Here is a 22,954-nt window from a genome sequence, read left to right as displayed (position 1 = left end):
GGTACATGATTACAACATCAATAATAGTTAATGCAATACAGTGGCGTGCCCAAGGGGAGGGGGTCATTAACCCCGCCCCTTTGGCCCAGTATTCCTTAAAAAAGAACGTCAAAAGTAGGAAAAGATGGCAAAATGAGGGCTGACTACCAGAAAAAGTGTACAAAACCTCTTTCGAAAATCATGGGCACGCCACTGATGCAATACTATTTTCAATAGAACAGCTGACTTTAATTCTGAGAGTAATTTTCTGTCTTGATGTAGCTGTAGTATATGATTTCACAATCACTTAATCAGAACACCAAACAGGTAATTTTTCTATTTTGAATCTTTTGCGATATCTAAACGCCTCTGCACATTCATTTAGTCATCACTTGATACCTTTGCACATCATATCATCATGAACTAATCGTATAGAATATGTTTCTAAACAATAAGTTGTAAATTTGATGTCGCTCTGAATGAAATGGTCGTATTGCGAGAAATAAAATTTTGAGATCTATGCACATGGACGTCCGCAGGATTTTTTCCAGGGGGGTCAAGCAAGGTAAATTTTTTCCAGGGGGGCAAAGGAGGCATATATTGCCCCATAATAGTGATACCCCCTCAAAAAACACTGCTTCAGTCTGAATATTTACTTGAAAATTTCATGTTTCTTCAACACCATTATAATATAAATTACTGACAAATGAAATTGTGTGAAATTACTTTTTAGGCGAACCTCCATATCCCTTCCGGACGTCAATGTTTATGCATTTCTGCCAATAGTGGCGTTTATTCTTTGACATAATTTTATCTTGTCGCTCATTTGGCCTCCTGTTTGCGTCTGGGGCGGGCCATGCCCCCCCCCCATCCGTAGCTACGGCTCTGTTTTATAAACGAAGTTTGAAGCAAATTATTTTCTGGGGATATTCGCCCAAACATAAAAGAAGTGCGATTGTTACAAAACTGTACATTTTGATGTGAATAGCAGGTGATAGAAATACGTATTTGTCCATTGGAAGTGTTTACAATAATATTTATTACTTACCTGAGAGTTGCTTGCATGTTTGTGAAATTTGGAAAATCCCGTGTGATGCCACATTATTGTACTTTTCGAGACATCTGCTGGAATAATCTGCACATAATCTTTTCATTCGTCTTCAATAAAATGAACGATGCATGTGGGTATTTCGAAGAGCCCGAAGCTCTTAGAAACCGGCGTTAGTTGGTTTCTAACAGAAGTCATTTGAGGCTTGTGACGTCATAGGAATGTGACAAAGTCCCGAAGCACATGGCATAGTTTTTCTTTGCCTGTTCTTGTGCTTATCGTAATCTCACATCAACGAGGTAGCAAGCAATGGCGCAACGACCAATTTGGCTCGAGTGGCTGAGAAGTAAATAAGCCTGCAATAAAAACCAACATTGCCAGTAGGTACTGGACTCGCACGTGTCGACAGATTTTAGGCGATAATTCGGTAATCTCTGCATCCTTGCGTTCTGCTTCTATCTAGATTTTTCCATTGAGGAAGGGGGTGGGGTAGGAGGTGTAAGAGTAGATTTATAGCCAAAATTACCATAAATTGTCCCATTATGAAAAGTTTTAGGTACGTGTTCAGTCTACAGTTTTGTCGTGTGTGTGGTGGGATAGTCTCGTAATTTTTATACATCAGTTTTAGGTGTCCGTGGTTGTTATCTCTGAATTTTTACATTTACCATTTACACCTACACGTACTGTTAACGGCAAAGATGATAATGCTAGGTAAATTGTCCACTATTTTCATTCACTTTCATGCTAAATTTGCTGATTCGATGCAGATATTGTCCTCCGCTAGTTTACGTTTTTATTTCAATTCATGGCCATCACATTGCGGAGAAAGAACTGGATTAAAATAGCGGTGGACAATTTACCACTATTTGTTTTGCTGTTCGTGTAACTCTGCCTTGGGTCTCGCTTATCGCACAAGACTCGACCAACCTCCCCGCCTTTCGCCTTCTCTACAGTTTTTCGGGGCTTGACCAACAATGTATTATTTATGCTAAGATAACTATACTAGGGATGGCCAGATCCGGATCTTGGCGGATCCGAAATCCGGATCCGGTTGGTTCCGGATCCTAAAATTTCTCGGATCCGGATCCAGATACTTTTGGATCCGGATCCGGAATTTTCGGATCCGGATCCGTTTCGCCATCCCACCTGCGCTTATTTGGAAAGTAAGAATGTGTTTATAACATATTGCTACCTGCTAATATACATACATATATATATATATAATATACATACATACATACACACATATATATAGTGTGTGTGCGCGCGTGCGTGATTTGTAATTAATTAATACACATAAAAGGGAGGTCTAAGTCTACTGCTCCGATTTCCATTAAACTTGGCAGGTGTATCCCAAAGGAAGAAATACGTGTTTTTGTGTTTCAGATAAAAAACTGTTTTAGGGGGCAACCCCCCCCCCCTCAAATGTCAAGATGAGGAGAAATTGAAGTGGGGATCTGACCCCCAAACTACGTAAATATGGCATAGGAAGAAACAGGGGGCATAGGGCCTCTCTATACACACCAAATTTCTTGGAAATCGGAGGGGGACACAGGGGTCAGATGATCCCCACGTCAATTTGTCCTCATCTTGATATTTGAGGCGGGTTTTGCCCCCTAAAACAGTTTTTTTTAGCCGAAACAAATAACATGTATTTCTTCCTTTGGGACCCTCTATACACCTGCAAAGTTTCATGAAAATCGAAGGGGGACACAGGGGTCAAATGCCCACTTAAATTTGGCCTCATTTTGACATTTGAGGGGGTTTGCCCCTAAAACAGTTTTTTAGCAGAAACAAAAAAAAACAAGTATTTCTTCCTTTGGCCCGTTTATACACACACCTGCCAAGTTTCATGGAAATCGGAGGGGGACACAGGGGTCACATCCCCACTTCAATTTGTCCTCATATTGGCTTTTGAGGGGGGTTGCCCTCTAAAACAGTTTTTTAGCCGAAACAAAAAACACGTATTTCTTCCTTTGGCCCGTTTATACACACACCTGCCATGTATCATGGAAATCGGAGGGGGACACAGGGGTCAGATCCTCACTTCAATTTGTCCTCATCTTGACATTTAAGGGGGTTTTGCCCCCTAAAACCGTTTTTTAGCTGAAACAAAAAAACACGTATTTCTTCCTTTGAGCCCGCCTTACTATACGTCTGCCAAGTTTCATGGAAATCGGAGGGGGACACTTAGATAACCTCCCTTCTTAGTCTTACACTTTGTAATTATATAACACTGCATATATTATAATGTTTTATTTTAATTTGTAAAACTGTAACTGTAGAACAATTGTATAATTTTTGTATAACATTTCTATCTTGTTATATGTGTTAAAGGTTTCATCCTGGAATGGAATGTCTCACATTTATGTGTGTTTCCATTTCCATACATTCGAATTAATACATACTCCTATTCGTTTCAACGGCATTGACAATATCACCTCTGACATTTTATGTTAAAAAAGTAAGATTATTTTTGTGCACGTGTGTGTTAGCCGATGCCTAGCAAAGTATTTTAGGAACAACACTTGAAAAAAATTATTGTAGGACTAACTAATGAAAAATGTCTTTGTAATCGAAGATCATAATACCTTTTAAGTTGTGGTAATATTATAATGGGATTGAGATACGAAACTTTCGGATCCTGAACTTTCGGATCCGGATCCAGATCCGAAACTTTCGGACCCGGATCCGGAACTATCGGATCCGGATCCAGATCCGGAACTTTCGGATCCGGATCCGTTTGGCCATCCCTAAACTATACTTGACAATGAATGCACTTCGGCAGACGTCAGGAGGTAAACCCCTTTTGTGCCTTCTCCCTTATCCACCTGTGGTCTCTGCGGCTAGTGTTCAGCTGTTCGACTTTGTAATTCTTTTATGTGCATCGGTAGAGGTTATTTCACGTTTATGTAGTTTTCCCACCTGTTCGGTTAATCGCGACGATGAGGATGAAAGCTGATGGGACAGACAGTGATAAATCCATGCCACCTCCCGCTTCGTAGCGATCATCAGATTTATTTTATATCTTCATGGATGTTGACCTATGTACTCAAAGCACGTAAGCACCGTGACTGAAGGTTCTAGATTCGAGGGTGGTTTTATTTTCAGAGTACCCTTCCATGTAGTCACTAGCGACACGACATAAGAGAAAAGTTCTCGATACACCGCTGTAGATGGAGAATGTTAACTACGCAGACAAACCAATTTATAGTTTACGAAAGTATGCTAGTGGGATTGCAATAGCAGTTCCTTTATATACGAGTGTTTTATAGATCATTTAATCAGCAAGTCTCAGGTTTATATCCGTCTTCACAACTTCTGTGCCATAACATGCACTGTATTCCTCACCATCTGCTGATGGCTTTGGTTTGATAAGGAAGAACGGAAGGCGGTGTGTATAGTTTCCGTCACTGAGATGGTGATTTAGTTTTACATTCACTTATTTCCTGCTTCTCACGTTTTAGAATCATCGTAATATTGAGTTTTGAGAAAAGAAAAGGTGAGTTGAAACCGACATTTGATGTGCACGATTGAGCACAGTATTCTTCTGCTGATACTGTTATTTCCGTTGTCATAAGTTCGTACAGCCAACGACAAATATAACAGTAAGCAAACTGTCCCATCACCTCAGGAGCGACTGAAGATAACTTTTTCACCAGGGCAAATACATTTTTGGCACTTTAATTCTTACCTTGCCACTCCCTAACTTTCCACCACCCCTCAATAAAAAACATGGTCATGTTATATGTTTACGGCCTTGACGATGACAAACAATAGCATTATATTTATTTAATACCTACATAATGATACCAAATAACATTAATCTCTTAGCTTAAATTGCTATATACGAGTTTGCAATGTAGCCTTCTTATGTTATGCAGCAGTAAGTCAATTAATTTTTGTCCCCACAAAGGGAACCTTGTACAATGTTCTGGACAGTAGGTTGGCAACACTGGTAAAACAAACCCTGTTTTCTTACAAGCATTTTTCTGTCATAAATTATTAGCATTGTGACTGAGAATACCATAGATGTATCGTTTTACTTTCAAAATAACGCATTACTTCAATTAACTTCCCCACCTTTGAAATTCTGATGTGATATCTTGCAGCAACAATTCGGGGGAAAGTGTGGTCATTAACAATTCAGAGCAGCAATTGTCTTATCGGCAAGCTTGTTAAACTCACGTCTCTTGTTCATGTTATATTTAACCTTCATTTTCTTCGGCATTTCGCCCACATGCTATTACTGATGCAGATATCCTTGGTGTTTCCGCGACTGCCACAAGGTCAGATGAAAAACTGACTTTGTTCGGACACAATCCTGACACATACGTGACCTATTACTGGTTTATTGCTGAATTTAGATTGGATTTTGAGTGGTCTTTGCCAGTGTACGATTTGCGCAAGGGAAAAGCGGAATTCGAAAAGTCACAGCGTTATCCATCGGATCGAACAACATTGGTTGTTCCCTTACAAAGGTGCATAAGATTAAGATGTAAAGGGAATGAATCGCGAGATTCGTGTGTATCAGTGCATAGTTATACGAGTAATTTGCTGTTAGAAGGAACATACTGTTTACTGAAACCGTATTGAGAAGGGGATTCAGGGGACCTCTATCCCCCCCGAAAGAATTGCCAAAATGTAAAAGTAAGGGAGTTCATCACTAAAGTAAGCAGAATATTTGTTCTACATGTCATTTGTTCTAAAATATGAAGTTTAATTTCGCTGAATATGAACAGAACACTTTGAGCGGATTGGTTACTGCAGCGCTCTACCGTTCCAGGGGTCCTGGTTTCGAATTGCGGCCTGGCCATGAGTGTCCTTTCATCATGTCATCACTCATCATCATCTTCACTATTAGCCAAAGTGGCAGAAAGCGAAGTAAAATAAATCAATCAGAACAGTTTGTAGATATTAAGTGTGTACGAAAATTAATGGATATTAATAATATGCATAAAGATAATTGGACATATTATTCTTAGTGACAATTTTCAGGTTATTAAATTATTTCATTAGATTGTAATGTTAATTGGATATTATCTATTCTACTCTTCGTATATACTCTAACACGACGTTCCTAGAGGGCATCTCATCCAGACACGTTGCCAGGGAAAGGTCTCGGGGGCTGAAGCCCCTCCAGAAATCCTACAAATATATAATTTAAATAGTGTATCGTGGTGATTAATTTTACTTCCTTAGCAGAATTAGGCATCCTGTGTAAGGTATACTCTACTGAGAAATTTATCTTCAGGGATTCAACCACCCACTTTTTCACTAGCTGATGAGGAATCAGCCCTCCCCCGAAATAAAATTCTGGTGGCTACGGGTCTGATCTCATCTCTTTATTTTCAGGTGAATGGTTGTGGGAATCTAACCTAGACAAAAGTTTAGTCCGTGGCGGCCTCTGAATACTATACAATTTTTTGCTCCATTTCAAATTACTATTCCTATTTTCTGAGTAGAATGAGCCATATTTGCTTGAATTCTGCACTGGGATGACGTATTGGCTTATAGAAGTGAAACTATGAAGCCTTCAGTATTGGTCTGAAGTACGATCCTTCCCTTGTATTAGAGTGTATAGTTGGCACTATCAGGCACGTATTTAGAAATATGTTTCGGTAGCGGGGAAGAGGGGTTCGAACCCACTGTCTCAATAGTAATAATGTTTAAATTTAAATAATTCTTAAATCAAATTGATACTAATTACAACATATAAATTAATAAGATTATTATTTCATGAATAGATAATAAAAAGGTATAAGAATAGAGATATAACAGCGCATGTTCATTACTTGTGGTTAAGATCGGAATAATTTATATTAAAACAAGTGCCTGGCAATGAAATTAATGTCAAATAGATGAAGAATTGAATATTTATTGAATAAGACAAATGATGGTAGATGCAGTTGGAGATAAGTAAAGTTTATGCTTAATATTTTATGCATATTATTATGAGTAGTAGTCTTTCGTGTGTGTGTGTGTGTGGGGTTCAGAGTCCAGACCCCCTGAATACGTCCTTGCTGTTCTTCAAAGCCGTATGCTCCCCACATAATCCTTGCCTTCCAAAAAGTTCAGAGGAAATTAATAATATTTTTATTATTATTATTTTTTGGTACTTGTTAAGTCTTTAGCTCCCCTTAAATACGTCCTTGGGCACTACGATTCATTTAAGAAGCTCGTTAGTCATAAAACATTAGAAAGTGAAGAGGAAAATGGCATTTAAAGACGTAACGCGGAAACAATGAGAATGAAAGCGATTTTACTTTTCCCCCTGTTTGGACTGCTTCGGAAGCCATGACGGATGGAGCGATCGGCCATTTCCATTGGTAATGGCGTCGATCGAAAGGAGAGAAAACAGAGTCTTGTGTTTGCACTGAAAGGAGGTTGCGGCATAAATGTCTACTGGCGCAGAAATTATTTCTCCTCGTGTAATTACTCAGTTATGGCGCTGTTTCTCTCCCACAGGCGATTGTTTATTCATGTTCGTATTGAGCTTTTGGCATTTCACTGTCCCGGATTTAAACCTATGCTCAGTGTGCCAATTATACCATCTTTTTTTTTGTTTGTTTTTGGCAGTGTAATCTCCCGCGATATCAGCACGGCTGGTATAGAGAGTAGGAAAATCAAACCAGAATTGTCAGGTGCAACAAATTATCCTTTCAGAAGCAATTCCAGTTTAAAATCAGGATTTGTGATTTTTTTCACACGATTCTATGGGCAAGACTTTGGTACAGTGGGATCCACTAGTATTGCTCGGCAAATTGTCCATGACTGTTTTCATGAATTTTTCTGTAATTCCTATGTGTTTTTAAGCGATAGATTTTTATGTATGCTGGTGCAGAAGTTGTCAACAGCTTGTTGGGTTTTCTTTTAATTCTTGCAGCACTTATTGAGTCAAATAAAGTGCACGAACATGGTGATGGACAATTTGTACTGCTAAGTGTTAATGTTACCAACTAAGATTATAAGCCACCAAGATGCCACTTTATCCCCATTTTGCCCATAATATCGCTATTTCCAAACCTGTCAGTGCTGCACATGATCTACAATATCGTTCGCAAACTCAGATTGCCATGCCGCCAATAACACTGTTGTGAGCGTAGCGTGCCATATTTTATTCTAATCTCTTCTGCCAACCTCTGTAGCAGAGTGGTAAGCACAGCGCGCTCCGACGCCTGGGATCCCTGGTTCGTATTCCGGCCTGAGCATGGGTCTTCTTTGCGAATGTACCTTTTATCAGTTTCATCATATCGTAGGGGTTAACCAAAATTGGCAGAAAAGTGACTGAATAACAAAAATCAAGTCAACTGCTACTTTAGCTATTAACTGATCTACAGAATCTTCTGCATGAAATGAATTGCCAGTCAATAGCATTGATAAATATATCGATAGAGGCTTCATATTGTAGACAGTCTACTTTTTTTGTGTAGTATGCCGTCAAAAAGTTAGGGTTGCGTGACTTTTGAAACACCCTGTTTTTTCTATATAATTAAGCTTTTGTGCTTGACCTCTCCGACACGATGGCGTAGTGTAAACGCTGTCGACTTGTAATCAAGTGTTTCGGGTCAGATTCCCAGCGAGAGTCATAGGGCACAGTTGTTGGGGTCCAACTTCAAACAAACGTTTTGTTAATCCTATGTTCGTTGCGATCGCCACCGCTATTGCAGTGTACTCACTGTACCTTGACATCAAGCGTTTCGTCCTTCTGTTCGTCAACATTCACAATACGCTGAGTGTGAGTTTATTGAAAGTGAAACGAGAGATATAAATCTTGGAAAGCTTTAACTGCTCTGAATGCAGGACTAAAAAAGTTTGTTCGAGATTGTTGTATTTGAATTGGGCAAGCCGGCCGATACGAACGAATGAACAACCATGGCTGCGTCCTAATATCAAAGCTGTTCTTAGGGAGATTGCGTCAGGTTTTATTGCTTTTAAGCTCGATTTCTTACCAGTGATATGTTTGGAAGTGTTGTAAGAAATTAGATGGTGGGTGGATTTTTCATTTGGGAGTCATCTTGTATTTTAAGAACGTTGGACCTAACGTTGAACAAAGGTCAGAGTTCGTGCGCGTATGAATATAGTGCACTTGAAAAAGCCATACCACTTAACGTATCTGCTATATTGAAGTTGTGGTACCTTATATTATGAGCTGTACAGCTCAGAAGTAACATTTAGGAAAGGAGCTATTTCTTGTAATGAAATAGCGGTTGTGCTAGTGATCTTGCGCGTAGTAATATAGCGCACGTTAAAAAACCACACAACTCAGCATAGCTGCTATATTGAAGGTATGGCACATTATATTATGAGCTGCACATTACAGTACTAACATTTAGGAAAGGAACTATTTCTCCTATTGGAATAGCTGCTGTGCAGTGATCATCCGCGTAGGAATATAGTGCACGTGGTGACCAAGCCATCCCACTCAACGTAGCTGATATTATGATCTGTAGAGCTACGATTAATGTATTCATAGACAAAATAATACCAGAACTAACACGTAGGAAAGGAGCTATTTCTCAGTCACGTGGGGTTGTTTACGTTAACTTTGTTCTTACAGTGGATGTAGACTATATGCTACAGGTCTTTGTTTTTCCAGAAGATAAGATCAGAATGAGGGACCCGCATGTGGAAGGCGAAAGTGAACTGCGCTGAACCTTGAAGTCAAACTCTTGGAGCAGAAACAATTCAAATGGCAGTAATAGGTATTCCGAGTAAACAAGACTTCAAGAAGCGTGTCTCTCATCATACTCGTTTCTTTCAAGCAGTATGACCACGATTACAGCAGCATGTGACTGAGAATACATACTTGCCATGAGGCACGCAGTTCTATAGAGTGTAACATTGCAAACGGTTTGTCGTCTCAGCATGGTCGTGCCTATACCTCTTGACATTGGATTTACTGAATTTCGAGTTTGTGTATGGTAATTTCCATTACTTTTTTTAAAGAATGAGTACAGTGTATTTTTTAAAAATTTTGTTTTTTCTGTATCATGTATAAATCGGAATAATAAACATGCCATTATAAATTGTTGCATTTAGCAGAATTTTAAATTGTGCAGCGATATTGTAAAGTTATTCACGCATTATTATTATGCTCGAAGCAGAAATTCCTAGCTCTGAGGGGATGCTTTGTTCAATTTGGGGAAAGGGGGATGCTTGTATGGATCAACATGGGGAAAATGCAGTGGGGCTGTGTCTAGAGAAATTGTCCTAGTGGGGGATGCTTATGAGAATTTTCTTAACTAGAGGAGTAGCAAGCATCCCCTTCCACTTTGAGCACTGCTACCCCCCCAAGAGAAAAAATACCCTTGCAAGTGGATCGAGTTAGATTATGTTTACGGAGAGTGCAGCGACAGTAAGTAAAGAAAAGCACATTATTAGGACACTGAAGTTTATGACCTAAAAAGATATTTAAAAAAAATACCTTAAATTGTTTAAATCATGACCTAAAAATCTTTAGAAAATAATCTAAAAGTAATTTTCACTATTTAAATGAAAGCTTGATTTTTTTTCATAATTATAGAGAGTAGTTGAATAATTCCATAAAACCCATTGTTTGGTGGTTTAAACTACCGAAGAAAAGGAAATCAAGAATTAAGTGCTAATGTAGTTTTCTTTATTTTCACTTCAAACTTACATAAAATAGTCACATCGCAAGGTTTTTCTGTACGTTGTGACTGATTTTTGTTTAAAACTACAGATGAGGGAGATAATAGTAACAAGCAAGGGATTCTCAAAGTGGGCTTCACCCGAAGTATTTTAAGTTTCCTGGAGGAAAAATAAATTGACCACAGTTATTTATCCATTGCCAAGGATTTCAGTTCAAAATCATATTCTGCTTTTCATTGACCATATTTTTATATTATTATATTTCGTGGACGAATAAGAGCAAAAGTTTCATGTGGTTTGTGGTTCTGCGAAAAGGGAACGTGTGTGACGGTACTTGGGATTGTACAGTGGGATCCATTAGTATTATACTGCAAATTGTCCAGGACTATTTTCAATAATTTTTCTCTTACATCCTGTGTGTTTTTAAGCGATGGGTTTTTATGTATTTCGGTGCAGAAGTTGTCAACAAGCTTGTTTTGAGTTTTCTTTTAATACTTGAACCTCTTATAGGATCAAATAAAGTGTACGAGCATGATGATGGACAATTTGCACGGTAATACTCATGGATCCCACTACCTGGCTGTGAAATACCTACAATATACTGATTTTACAAGCATTCAGTGTAAGAATCTTTTGATTTCTTGCTGTAAACTCAAGGACATTGGTCCAGTTTGCTGTGCCATAGTGACTTCCATAAATGTCAATATTGATCCAATCACGTATGCTTTGCCCGGCATAATATTGTCCTTATTTAAGAATCAAGATGGATTACTTTCCAAGATTCGTTTCAAACGCAGCTTGAGAAAATGTCTTGCAACCTTGCAGTGTTGCCAAGTATTTTCCACGCAGCTTGGATTTTCCCCCAATGAACTTTGTGCCAAGTCATTCGGATGATTGAACGACATGCTTTGTGCTTTGGGGTGAATGTTTGATTCGATTGGCCTGATAGCGAGCATAATATGCCTTTCAGCGCTGTTAACCTACTTTTAAGAGAATCTTGTGCGAGATAAATCTTGTCTTCAGGTTTTTTTTTCGTACTGCTTCGTGTATGAGGTCTGTCAGTTCTAGTTTAATGCTTGGCTGATTTCGACGTGTTCATATTTCAGGAGAATGGGACAAACATTGTCCTGAAAGAAGGTGTATAATATCTGAAACAATTCTTAGAAGTCTTTGTTAATTGTTCTGTCGCGTCAGAAGTGAAAACTTACATGTTCCCTTACACTGATATCAAGAAATTTGGAAATAAAATCATGATTTTTACCAAGTGCATCATACTTCATGACAAACTATTTTACACACCCACCCACATAAGGGGTCAGAGGGGATTCCTCCACCGCCATGAACATTCTTGTACCTAAAAATCCTCCCCACCAAAAATTTCCGGGGGGAAGAGTTTTTGTTATAAAAGTGCTCCCCTGTGCTTAGCACCACGCCATGAAGTGGTATAGGGGTGTGGGGGTAACGCCCCACACTTTCTTGATCCGGTCATGAGTGGGGGTGATGTGATCAGCATCACGCCCCTGACCGCCTTTACCCCCCAGGTAAACATGTCATTCGACGCTGGGTGGGCGTCGGAGCCGCTTCCAACGTTAGAAAAGTTCCAAAATAAGCGAACAATAATTAGTTTTGACTTCAAATATACTGGGTGATTCCTAATTCGCGTTTAAAAACATATATACGCACATACGCATAAAGCATATAAAGCATTTGTTAGTTTCGAAATAATTTAGCATACATTGTATTAAGGGCCAGAATATAAAGTGTGATATCTGCTGCGTTTCTCTTTCATATGTATTTTTTTAATATCGTCGTCGTCTTGGAATGGAGGGGTCCCGGGTTCGATACCTTGTGGAAACACATTGCACAGTGGTTTGGATCCCACTTTAAACTGTAGGTCCAGTCCCGATTAGCCTATATGTCAGGGCATGAAATTTCAAGTTTGAAGTCAGTCGCCGGACTAAAATCTTTGGTCGCCACTATTTTATATTGATAAATAATAAAAATATGAGCAATTATTAAGAAAGTTAGGAATTAATGTTTGTGTAGCGCTGTCGTTCTGCACTGAAGTACCACTTATCAATCGCAGCTGCTGGGTCAAACTCTGACAGGGAGAATGGGGGGGGGGGGGGTCCGTTTACGAAAACTCTGAGCAAATCATCCAGTGTCTCAGTCTTCAGAGAGTTCCTGTAAGTAGTCTTGAGTCTGTTGTGACAGTTGAAACCTCCCTCACATGAGGCTGTGCTCATTGGTAGAACAGCACAAAATGTCAAAATCTGGAGCAAATTGGTGAATCTTGCTGAACACTCCGCACTGTGGATCTTCTCCAGTGTCTGATTCAAAGCTGGAGAAGGAAACAAAAGTTTGTATTTTGTCCACTCTGCTGACAGAACATCCATTTTCTCGTTATAAAGGCTCGGGTTCAAGTATATGTAGAGCTTCTTTATTTCTTCTATCCCAAACTGAAGAATATTTTCTTTGGGAGGCCAACCCAAGGTGTCGAAAACATGCAGAGATGCAATAGCATCTGTTGACATAGACGGCAATGTTTCTGTGATGTACACCTTCGCATTGTTAATTAAGTTTCCTCTAACAGTCTGAAAGTCTTGCAAATCTCTGATCTTCCCTGAAATGGATACATGGTCCAAGAAATCTTGTTCGCTTGGTCCAACATTAGATTCCAAGTCAGCCAAAACTGAAATACAGTGTTCAATTCTTATTTTCAGAGATGAAATCAAAATATTCTTATTTTGTAGTGCCACGCTTAAAGGGTTAAATTGCACGTAGATATCCAAAAGGAAGTACAGAAGCTTAACAAATTTAAATTGCTTCAAACTTTTCAGCAAATCCTTAGCTTTATCGCCATCATTGTCTCTTCTATGGGCCACCTGTTCAAGATGGGTCACAACAGCTTTCCATGATTGCAAGAGAGCTCTTATTGCATGTTCTTTGCTGGCTAACCACCTAATAGTGTGGATATCACTCAGTTTTAGTATTTCTTCTATAACTTCTGCCGTTTCTCTCAAGAGGTGAAGTCTTGAAGCGTGTTTGACACACATTTGAAACAATGAAATTTTAGTCGCCAGGCCAAAACTTTTGGTCGCCGATGGCGACCTGGCGACCGGAAATTTCGCGCCCTGCTATATGTGCATAAAGTGGACTTAGAACAACAATTCAATCAATTAACGTATTTAAAAAAATCAGATTATTATAATGTATGTTCTAATGTGAAACAACTATTTGCGAAGTAATTTGTTGACAATTTTACTACATTAGTTCAGCATATATTGAAATGGTTCCCGAAGATCTATAAATACCAGATGAATAGATTGTGCAAATGGGTCTTAACTGATTTGTGTTTTCCAGGCTTGCCTATTTAGTTTCCTCAATGGATCCGAACATTATTCAACAGGCTGAAACGATTAATTCATGTGAACCGTAAAATCCAATGGATTGAATCAGGTAATATGAGATTATGCCATATACTCGTATTAATGCACGCTGGTGTATAATTCTGGAACTATCTTGTTGATCATCTTTTAATCCTGTTGTGAAATTGGTTTCTCCTGAAAATCGAGTCATATGCGAGAATACAACCGAAAGTACTAAACACTAAACTACCTAGGTTGCTAAGAAATTATGTTAATAATTCATTACTGAGGGTAGAAACTAGCTATCCTTGTACAAATTAACATGTGACAGTCGTGTGACTATAATCGTACAATTTATACCCGTGATGTTAATCTAGCCTTTAATATTATCTTTTAAGCCGATAGATACACTGGTTAATTTTTGTATCGTGTGCACAATAATCACTTCTAAAGTCCCCTGCACACGGGGACAGTAGTGGCGGCCAGTAGTACTAGCCAGTAATGGCCGCTACTAATTATCCCTCTACTGTCCCCGTGTGCAGGGGTACTTCCGCTTCAACGTCCAGTAGATTACTGGCGGCCACCAAACTCAAACATGTTTGAGTTTAGTGGACGCCAGAGGGCCAGTAACAGGGTCACGTGACCTAGTGGCAGCCATTATTGGACGTGTCTTTAAAGGTACTGGCCGCCAGTAGAGCGCTAGACTTTGTTGAGGGAAGAACTACTTTTGTGATTACTTTCGTATTTACTTTACGTATTTACTTTCGTTGCGAAATTTAACACCGGAAATGTGTTCAAAATCTGAAGAAGCGAAGACAAAACCAACTGCTAGTGTAAAATGGAGTGCGGACAAATATCGGTACATTTTTAGAAACTTACATAAACTATGAACTACTATGGAACGTTCGTCATTCTGATTATGGCAAAGAGGGAGAGTTCAATGATAAAGATAAAGGGTGAATTAATAGGACTAGGGGTCGCAGTTCCCGACTTGGGTTTCTTGAGAGCCCACATAAAGGCTATAAAGGCCACGTACAGAGGTGAATTCCTGAAAGTGAGTGAATCAAAAGCAAGTGGAGCGGGCACTGACGACGTCTACGTACCGAAACTACCATGGTTCACTGCAGCCGACAGTTTCTTGAGAGATGTAGTCATCAAACTGTTGACAGTGAACAGAATGTCGACAAATCGATTGAAGAGGACTCATCAGAACCCCCAGTTGTGCCTACTTTTCACATACCTAATACCAAAAAACGGCGTGTAAGCAACTTATTTAAAGTTGAGGGTGCGATTGCAAAATTACAAAAAATAACTGAGAGTCGCCCGTCAACTTCAAACGAAGTCCAGCCCGACGAGGTTGACGTATTTGGAAAATATGTTGCAGCTCAGTTGAGGGACCTTCCATGAGGAACCGACTTACTTGCCAAGACAAAATTCAATCTATGCTAACAAAAGAGAGATTCCAATTGTTGGAATCCCCACGACCTTCACCTTCTCCGATGTTATCTGGAGCCTCGTCCTACGTCGGTAATTCTGATGACGACGATAGTATTCAAAACGAATTTATAGCTGAAGGAGATTTTGTTTACAGACATTTACATTGAAATGACATTACCTGACAAACAAATTTTGTTCTGTGTACTTTACGAATCATTACAATTAATATTACATTTCATAATAAATTGTACTAACGAAAATTGATATCTTTTTTGAATCACCTCTTTTATGGTTAGCATAGTTGTTGGGAGTGACAACCCCTAAAAGATATGCACATTTCTTCACTTATTTACTTTCAACTCACCAGTCTTACTAAGAATTTGCTACTCTTTTTACAAATGTTTATTAAATGATACAAAAGACAGACCCAGTCTTGGTTTTTCTACTAGCCTATACTAAAAATTAACAAGTTAGCAAGCAATAATTGTGAGATATATATTCATATATTCTTGTAATGCTGTCGTTATTGCTGTAAGTTCTACTGGCATAAAACTAGAAATGGTGTTGGCTGGTATTCGAAACATGATTGCTAGAGTTTGGTAACTGTCACCAGTAGCTAAAAATCGTAAGGCAACCTCTAGTTTTGGACGGGCAGGAACTGCGTTTTTCATTAGCGTATCTGTTTTTGATATTTTATGTTCAATTAAATTACACAGTTCGTTAAATTACCCCACACTCATTTTCATAATTATCTTGTATTCCAGAGGATCCTCCTCGGCAAGTTCCCGTAGTATTGTAGCCGAAGCTCCCAGCTGATCTCTACGACACACCCAGTCTTTAACCCAGCACGCCCTCTTTTTGGTTACTATTTCTTGAAGCTCTTCACTTAAACAATGTACAATATCACTTACAGCCTCATCAACAGCTTCCTCGAACTCTTCATCAACCTCCTCCATGTTCTCACACATCCTCTGACTGTTGCACTCACCACGTCCACACAAAAAAACTGGCTACTGGCTGCCACTAATGGAAGCCATTACTGTCCTCGTGTGTAAGCCTACTGTCCGGCCATTTCACTGGCTGACACTTCTAGCCGCCAGTACTGGCGGCCAGTACTGTCCCCGTGTGCAGGAGGCTTAACTCTTTCGAATGGAAAGCATTAAGATTTTACGCACCGCTGCAAACTTAAAAATTCAAGAAGGAACAATTACTGAGTAGGGAATGTGACTTCAACTGAATTCACTCTTACTTGACTGTATTTGAAGATTATTAAGAACTGTATGCCTCGCAGTTATTACAAGGAAGGAACAGTTTTCACACCTTGCTGACGAAATGCGTGTGCTTTTTTTCTTCTGTCTACCAAGTGACAAAAAAGCATGTTTATTATTTTTATTTTACATTGTCTGGAAGCGCTGTGCAGGTCGTGCGACTAAGGTAACCTTGAAACCTTGTGTATGAAGTGTCTCGCAAGCCCAACGAGGGCAGAGGAAGAGGTGTTTTAGAAGGAAATGAATGCTGGGAAAGCTGTCATGACAGATTCCAGAATGTCAGTGTGAACGGCGAGAGGTTTCAACTTGGGATCGACCTACTGATCACTCAACAGTGTTTCCAACTGCTGTGTTATCACCAGTTTTCGCGTTGTTTCGTGCGAGTTGTTTATTTTGGAATAGGTTAATTGAAGTTCTAGGGTGTGAACCATGGTAAGTAACATTTTGCAATTTTTTGAGTTACAAAGTAAAATGTGCCATCCTCCAATTTTCGAGTGAAATGGCATGTCATTCAATTTGCATTGTACTTAGTGAAGGCTTCTGAAATTGGTAAACACAACACAAAAACAGTTTATCTACAGTATGACTTCTAATAACCTTTTTTCTTAATGAACTCTGAAACCAACAAAATGTCACTTACCATGCTGGTGTCACCGGAGCCCTTCAATTTATTTAAGGAACTATTTGACCGTTTGTATAAATTGTTTGTCTTTTGCATTAAAATAAATGTCACTTATGTACAGTGGGAAGAATGATCAAAACAAAGGGAGGAAGATACTATACCTTGAACCTGATTATAAGAATACATGCTCCCTTTGTAACATGTTTTCGCTGATATTAAGCCGCGTTTACACAATGTTTACGCAACTAGAACACTAGTTTGACTTTATTTTTGTTAATAACTTTTGTTCACATTTTGGCTGTATGACCTCAGTTGGCTGCAAGACGTCGAGTGTGGAGGAAGTTGTACTCTCTTGAAAATTCATTCCAGGCATAGTTCTTTTGATTTTTGTCTTTAAATTGTGGACAAGTTTGGTCCCAAAGGACAGACTTCTCGCGGAGCAATTGAACTAAGTTCAGCACTTCATACTTTGACCACTCCATCTCACTCACAAGATTTTCCATGATAAATAAATTACAAAACAAAACAAAACTCACACGAAACTATGCTCTCGCACTCGCTGACTGGCTGTCACTGGCGGGGGAAATGTTGCTAACATCGAAAACGCTCTGTAACATGTGTTTGTAACAAATGTTGCTGACATTCTTTGATCTTTACTGAACAAAATTTCTGTTGCCAACACGGGAAATCTGTTTCTAGCATGAAATGTTAATAACAATTTCACAAGCGTTTTTCGTGTTAGCAACCCTGGTGTAAACGCAACTTTGGGTCGCAAGTAGGAGGTTTTCTTAAAGCCAGTATCTGATTGGTAGTGTCAAACGTGTACTGAGTTTTTTTTTTTTAAATGACACAAGCATATGCAACTATTATGCTATTTCTACCAACAAGCATATGCAACTATTATGCTATTTCTACCAGTAGCTTATCACTCAGTATTGAGGATATATTGAATAGCAACATATATTGATACTGTTATGAACACTAAGTGAGATAGATATTCTTTGTCATACAATTTGAAACTGTCATATACAGGGTGTACCAAAAGTCCCTTTACCCCCCTTTGAATTGTAGATAGTGTTGCCAACGGGACGAGACGGGACAGGCTTTTAAAAATTCGAGACGAGACGAGATTGATCATGTGTCCCTTTGACAAACGAATAGTTTCGAGACGAGACAGCATTTCCACGAGACGAGACAGGCCTAAGTCTCGTCTCGTGGGCAACACTAATTGTAGACAAACCTGCAAAATGTTATTTTAACAGCATGCGTATGATGAGAGGATGGTATACCATTAAATCAGACCAATAACACTATTATCTCCAGAGGATCTGTGTGCACACCGCAATTTTCATGGCACAGTATTATTCGCCTCCGGGTGCTATGCGATGTGAAATCCTCCGTAACATGAGATGTGAGATCTGGATTTCGGGGTGGCCATTTTAAGAGAATTCCTCAATTATGTGTTTAGAGACAAACGAATTGGACGAGGGTCGCCAAATTTACCAGCACCTTTAAAATGGCCACCCCGAAGTGAAAATCTGACATCTTGTGATAATGCGCTATGGGGACACATCGAAACAGAAAGTCGTCCGTAATCGTTATCAGACAACTGAGGAACTTCAAGAAGCTGTTCGCAGTGCCTTTGCTTCCTTCACGTAAGCCAAGTTACGGAGGATTTCACATCGCATAGCACCCGGAGGCGAATAATACTGTTCCATGAAAATGGCGGTGTGCACACAGAGATAATGGCGGCCATTGGTCTGATTTAATTGTATACCTTTCTCTCATTACACACACGCAGTTAAAATAACATTTTGCAGGTTTGTCTACAATTCAAAGAGGGGGTAATGGGACTTTTGGTACACCCTGTACATATTTGTGATACCATAATATGTTGAAGTAACTTGACCTACCAGCAGTGATTTTATTGTTATTGCACATATTGTTTGTATCTCTAGGTCAAACGCGACGATTGGGATGAACGGTCATAAGATGGGTAATTTATGAAGGACAACTAACGAAGAAACACTCATTTAGGTCAAGAGTCGAATCCGAAACCTTCTGTATCGATATGTTGCGGTACTCACAATTATTATGGAGGAGAAATGCATGAAGTATGTATTTCTGCTTTGCAGGAAAAATACTCCACATTTTAATTTCTTCTGCTATTCAAGTACGTACTTCAACGATTATACACAGGTGTCTCTTTCGGGCCTTCCGCCATGCGGCGCCACACGTCCGTCGTTTTGTGTAGTGTTTTTTTATTCACCGGCGAACAAACATGAAGTGGCTTGAAAGCGAAGAAGCGAATAGCAGCATTACGCTTCACCAGAGGAAAGTCGATGTTTGTTCATGCAAATATGTCGAAGTCGTATTCGGAAAAAGCCTTCCTCTGGTGCATAAATAACGGTTGTCTTTGAAACGCAAATGAATGTTACGTGCTGGACATTTTTACCAAGCACATCCTTACGTACACGTTTTTTTTCGAGCGAGGTGAAGATAGTTTCCAACTTGTACACTAAATGCGTTGTGAATTTGTACCTATACACCGAGATTATTTATGTAGATTGGCATTCTGTATAGCAGCTTAGGTGCGTTTCTTTGTTGTCTTGCTGTTTGAAACTGGTTGTTAATTTTGCAAGATGGTGGACGTGACTTTTACAACATCAAAATGTTGTTCTTGTTCCATAGCCACATTCGTCGATTATGTAATGTTGATATTTACTAAAGGCGTTGGAAGAATTTTTAGGCGTGAAAATGGTGATTCTTGCACTAAGTATTTGCCTTTATTAATGATTGAAAAAATCCTGTAGGACAAATCTCAAGACAGGTTTACACAAAGGTTTCTACATTGTGAAGCCTCTGTCCATTGAGATATTTTTCATTCTATACATGGCAAGTGTAAAATAATTTTTAATGAGATTGAATGCCCAATGTTTGGACACATGTTGTCTGCGTTATTGTTGGCAACGAAGGGTCATGTGCCACTAAAAAGCAAGATTATTAGAAGTAATTACTAAAAAGTACCTTTTTCCATTTCGCTTTTGTAATCGCGATTGCCAGACACATGAAGCGTTGCAAGTCAGCTATATCAGTCCGTAAATCACAGATTGTGTTTTCTGTATCACGTGTATCCAGTGACTGCGATTAGGGTTGCGAGGGCGGCTTGTCCCCCCAATTGTTTTTGCCACTTTTGCTCCCGAACTATGCTAAACCTTATGTATCAAGGCGGCGATTAGGGGGAACGAAGGGCGCTGTTGCCCCCCCCCCCGTTTTGGAACCCAATCGCCGCTACTCCGTGTATCATTATATCAGAATAGTAAACATGCTATTTTGCACTTTTGCTAGACAATTTTAAAATCTGCTGAGATATGTTTAGTCGGCCGTATATTGTAATGTATTGCATAGTTATTTATAATGTTACAGGTCTTTAGGAAGGCCACTCCGGCGCAAGAATTAATTACTTTTAATCCAATCTTGTATTGCTCAATAAATTAGGTCACATTTCGTGGTATTCTTAGCCCGCATTAGCAAAAGATAGGAGAGAAAATTCTGGTTCCTGGGATAAAGGGGCTGGTGCCTGAATTATTTTATATTTCGTCGCCTCTGTGCATGATGTTAGTTCCGGAGGCAAGCCACAAAGTCCAGTGAAACAAAAAAATCAGACAATGTGAGTGAATTCTTTTCTTGCCCATGGTGGAGTTGTTCTTTTTGCAATAGTAATTGAACACCTGGAGAAGAGCTAAGTGTACCCTCGCGTGTTGTGTTGCTGGAGGGTCAGGCAACTTGGCTAAGCTCGTCACGGCTCGCGTTGTCCCGGTCTTTCACCTGACCAGCCAGGTATGTGATGTCACCGTAGAGTGCCATTGCACATTGTTACACAGCTCCTTTCTACGAACTTATTACATCGGTGCGTTGTCCTTTTCCGATACAGGCATTTCTTTTCAACAAAGGAACTTTGATTATTGTTCACGTCGAATTTCGCAAGACATTCATTGGCTCATAACCTCTATAATAGTTGGTACGAGCCAATGAACATTTGGCTACATGACAAGTAAACCGAAGCACGTTAGTTACTTTTTCAAAGAGAGAGAAGAAATCTAGTACTCGTACTAGAAACTGTAAATCCTCGTCCACGGTGAGGGACCTTTTACTTTGGAAATGAAATCATAAACAGCTGTAGCACTTTATACTTTCTTGGACTTGGCGTGGATTTTCATGTATTGCTTACATATATCGTAAGTAAAGTCAATTTTATCGATCATCCACTCCAGCACATTGTTCATGAGCCCATTGCTTACACATCTGTAACATAATCCAACCTTCTCCATGAATCACTGCAGTAAATGCACTCTCACTTAGGCTAGGATTTTCATGACATAGCATATTTATTTTCGTAAGGCTGATGTGCTCCATAAATATGTAGAAATTCATATTATGAAGAAACTAATTAACATAGGGTGCTTCTTAAGGGCATATTTTGCCATATTTAGCCATTATTTCTGCGTGATAGCATATTTTGATGGATTTTCGGACATATTCAGCATATTTTCGCTTTTTCAAGAAATGTACAGTCATTTTTGAAGTGGATTCGTTCTTACGGCCAGGTTCATTTGATTTTTTTAAAATTTTTGGACTGCAGCAAAATCTTTTTCATTTTCATTTGAAAATTTACAGAAAGTATTCATTGTGGATTGCAAGTCAGGGCCCATAAAGTGAATAGGTCGAATGTGAAAATATCTCAGCATTTAGATACTGATGTTTGAAACAGTCCAGTTATAAGGGCATATTTTTCAAATTATAGTACATATTTTAGGTCATAAGAGCATATTCATTTTGCATATTTTGGTGATTTTTAGGTCATAAAAATCCTATCCCTAATCATCACTATCAGAACTGTCGCTTTTTACAGGGTTGTCCTAATTGCGAGCAACGCCTAAATAATCCTAATTGCGAGCACACAAAAATGAGAAGTAATTTCATGTCCTAATTGCGAACACATAGAACTGAAAAACCTGTTTTCAGAAACAAATAAGGGCAGTGACCCAGAGAGACAGTTGGGTTGGCTAGCAACATTAGCCAATCTGATTGACTTATCGTGGTCTTCTATTTTGTAACTCCTTTCATTCGCGTGTTTGTCTTGAAAACCCTTTAGTGCCCTTTAGAGGCGTGGAACTGCTTCAACAGGAGGCAACGGACAAATAATGCAGTGGAGGGATTATTGCTTTATATAGCCTATACTTCGGTGACGACTTTAATCATATCGAATTTTCTAGGTTCCAACTGTAAACAAACGCAGAAACAATGTGTTCGCAATTAGGACACATCTTATCCAGGTAATATAGTGTTATTCCTGTTCAGGCAGCAAGTGTTCGCAATTAGGACGACACCCCTTACAGGGATCATTATGCCCCATCTGCTGATGCTCCAGAAAACACAATGCCATGACAAAACTGCATCTTGTATGGACTGGACAAAGCATATGCGGATAACCCTATATTGGTGATTATTTTGAGTTACTATTCTCTACATACAGTGCTGAAGAACAATCATTTCTCTTTCATCAAGAGATCCTGCAGTAACATTTTTTTGCCGTAAATTTTAAACAAGAGATGCTCAG

General features: G+C 39.2%; 1 protein-coding gene across 2 annotated transcripts in view; it reads left to right on the top strand.

Moving 5' to 3' along the window:
- LOC145989968 (uncharacterized) overlaps positions 1-22,954 on the top strand; it is a 131,271-nt gene that overhangs the window by 684 nt on the left and 107,633 nt on the right. The window lies entirely within an intron of this gene.

This window comes from Lepisma saccharinum, chromosome 7 (genome assembly GCF_977018435.1).
Source record: "Lepisma saccharinum chromosome 7, izLepSacc3.1, whole genome shotgun sequence".
NCBI lineage: Eukaryota > Metazoa > Arthropoda > Insecta > Zygentoma > Lepismatidae > Lepisma > Lepisma saccharinum.
The sequence above is the reverse complement of the archived record's forward strand: the minus strand, read 5'-3'. Positions and strand labels throughout refer to the sequence as shown.